Below are 3,755 nucleotides of genomic sequence, written 5' to 3' on the forward strand. Positions count from 1 at the left end.
TTCATAGAGCACTAACATAAGATGATGGTCAAAGAATTTAAAACCTCTATTGTCTCCGTTTTCTCTAGATAATGAAGATTTTATAATGCTAATTCCACTAATTTAGGCAGTATATGAAACTTTACTAAACTAAATATTAAAAAATTAGAATTATTCCTATATACCATATAAGATAGTTTAGAATAAATTCATTCAAATATAAAATGTGGTTTAAATTTTTTTAAAAAAAATTGAAGAGTATAAACTTCATTATATAGAGGATTTACCGAAAACTCATTATTTTAGAAGGGTTAACCCACATAGATGATTGTCCAAAGAGTTTATAACCTCTGTTGTCTCCGTTTCTCTAGATAATGAAGATTTTATAATGCTAATTCCACTAATCTAAGCAGTATATGAAATTTTTGTTAAACTAAAATATTAAAAAATTAGAATGATTCCTATATACCATGAAAGATAGTTTAGAATACATTAATTCAAATTTAGATGTGGTTTGAAGTTTTTAAACTAATGTGAAGACTATAAACTTCAGTATATAGAGCATTTACCGAAAACTCAATATTTTTGAAGAGGTTACCCACGTATTTTGGAAAATTTTTAGAAATATGAAAATCTGGTTTTAGTGTATATTTCATAGAGCACTGGCATAAGATGATGGCCAAAGAGTTTAGAACCTCTGTTGTCTCCGTTACTCAAGATAATGAAGATTTTATAATGCTGATTCCACAAATATAAGCAGTATATGAAATTTTACTAAACTAAATATTAAGAAATTAGAATGATTCCTATATACCATGAAAGATAGTTTAGAATACATTCATTCAAATGTACAATGTGGTTTGAAATTTTTAAACTAAAGTGAAGAGTATAAACTTCAGTATATAGAGGATTTACCAAAAACTCATTATTTTAAATGGGTTAACCCACTGATTTTGAAAAAAAATTCAAAAATATGAAAAATCTGGTTTTAGTGTATAGATTCATAGAGCACTGACATAAGATGATGGTCAAAGAGTTTATAACCTTTCTTGTCTCTGTTTTTCTAGATATTGAAGATTTTATAATGATAATTCCATTGATTTAGACAGTATATGAAATTTTACTAAACTAAATATTAAAATATTAGAATGATTCCTATATACCATGAAAGATAGTTTAGAATACATTAATTCAAATATAAAAGGTGGTTTTAAACTTTTAAACTAAAGTGAGCGTATAAACTTCAGTATATAGAGCATTTACCGAAAACTCATTATATTTAGAAGGGGTGTTAACCCACGGATTTTGGAAAAATTTCAAAAATATGAAAATCTAGTTTTAGTGTATAGTTTCATCAAGCACTATCATAGATGATGGTCAAAGAGTTTAGAACCTCTGTTGTCTCCGTTTCTCTAGATAATGAAGATTTTATAATGCTAATTCAACTAATCTAAGCAGTATATTAAATTTTGGTAAACTAAATATTAAAAAATTAGAATGATTCTTATATACCATGAAAGATTGTTTAGAATACATTAATTCAAATTTCGAATGTGGTTTGGAATTTGTAATCTAAAGTGAAGAGTATAAATTTTAGTATATAACTCATTATTTTAGAAGGGGTTAACCCACGGATTTTGGAAACTTTTCAAAAATAAGAAAATCTAGTTTTATTGGATAGTTTCATCGAGCACTAACATAAGATTATGGTCAAAGTGTTTAGAACCTATGTTATCTTCGTTTCTCTAGATAATGAAGATTTTATAATGCTAATTCCACTAATCTAGGAAGTATATGAAATTTTAGTAAATTAAATATTAAAAAATTGTAATGATTCCTATATCCCGTGAAAGATAGTTTAGAATACATTAATTCAAATGTATAATGTGGTTTGAAATTTTTAAACTAAAGTGAAGAGTATAAATTTCAGTATAGAGGATTCTATTAAAACAGAATTACAAAAAAAAAGTTCTAATTGTAAGTGGATTCTTTCAAAGTTTTATTCATTTTCCAACTAATTTAAACCAGTTCATTTAATTTTTTCATTTAAGTATTTTATTACATATTTTACATGCATTTTCACTTTTTAAACTACTTCATTAGTTATATTTACCATAATAATTTGATGACATTTATTTTATGTATTAACCATAATAGTTTACGCGTTTAAATGAAATTGCTCAATTAATGACAAGAATTCAAATTGATTAATAAAATTATTTTATTTATTTACATAATCAGTTAGATATGGGCATTTATATATACATTACAAATCGATTTTTACGAGTATCTGTTTTTTATTTTAAAATTAAACTATGTTTGGGTATTAAAAAATTTTGGACAGTGTTAGATCTGAATTCTTCCGGGTCTCAATAAAATTTTATGGATGTAAAAATATCTAAATAACCTAATTTAAAAATATCTAAATAACCTAATTTAAAAATATCACTAAATAATTTATTTTAAAAAAAAACAAAATCTTCACGGACATGCGGGTCAAGCTCTAGTCTAAACTATTAAAACTGAAGTAAAATTAATAGTTAACCCTAATATCTTCTAAATACTTACCACTGAATGCCACTGCACCAATACTATTAATTAACCATAAATCAATTAACACATTTATACCAAAATACCAAAAAAAACTTCATGTGTCCTTTTCCAACCGATTGATCTATACAAGTATCTAACATTATATAAACCTTCACAATAATAACAAATCTTGATGTAATTAAAAACCAGAGTTATGATGTACGTAGTTACAAACCTTCACAATAATAAACCGATTGGTTATATATGTATCTACCATTATACAAACATTCATGATTAACAGGACACATTTAATATAACATTTGTTTTTATAAAGTTTTTGAATATTGCTATTGATTTACAAAAAACATATATTCCTTAACTATTAACAATGTCACCATATCTAACAAAAACATATCTATAAAAATGAAGATTTTATAACTATGATTCCCAGCTAATCTAACCTTTCTATTTAAATTGATTTAAAATAAAAAGTACAATCTTTAAATTTAGATATATTCTTTGATAACACTTGCAAAAATAAAATATTCATGTTTTATTAAAACATATAAAGTTATTTTTGAATTATAAGAATACATTCAAAAAATCAAAATAAATATAGAAATGAAATTTATTTAGCATATTAAAAAAATTAGAGACAAATCTAATCTTTGAAAAGGATAACATATTAATTTACATAAAATATTTTATTTTAGAAATATTGATTTATTAACTTACATAAACATAATAATTGATATTGTAACTTATAAGTAAATATATTAGAAAGGGGTAATATAGTTAAAAGGTTTAATTGACGAATATTATGTATAATATATTATTTTGATTTTAGTATATATCTAACTTTAATATGAGCAACAAATAAATATATAGACAATGAAAAACGTTCATCTTTCGAAAATATTATATATTACAAATCAAACATACATTTGTGTTGATACATATTTATGTAACCATTAAATTGTGTTGTACAATGTATATATTTTTATAGTTTAAAAAAAATATATATGCGCGGATGCACGGATCAAAGTCTAGTGTTGTTTTAAATTTCATGACATTATCAGTTTCCGAATCGAGTCAAATCATTTCGATTTTGTGTTGAAGTACCACTTTGTCCCTAACTATCCATTTTCTAGTTAATCAGAAGAAAAAATACTATTCATTTTCTACGTTGGAGCCTAGAGTTTACATAGATAACAAAATCTAAATACATTGAAAAGAGGATATGT

Source organism: Raphanus sativus, chromosome 9 (genome assembly GCF_000801105.2).
Source record: "Raphanus sativus cultivar WK10039 chromosome 9, ASM80110v3, whole genome shotgun sequence".
Taxonomy (NCBI): domain Eukaryota; kingdom Viridiplantae; phylum Streptophyta; class Magnoliopsida; order Brassicales; family Brassicaceae; genus Raphanus; species Raphanus sativus.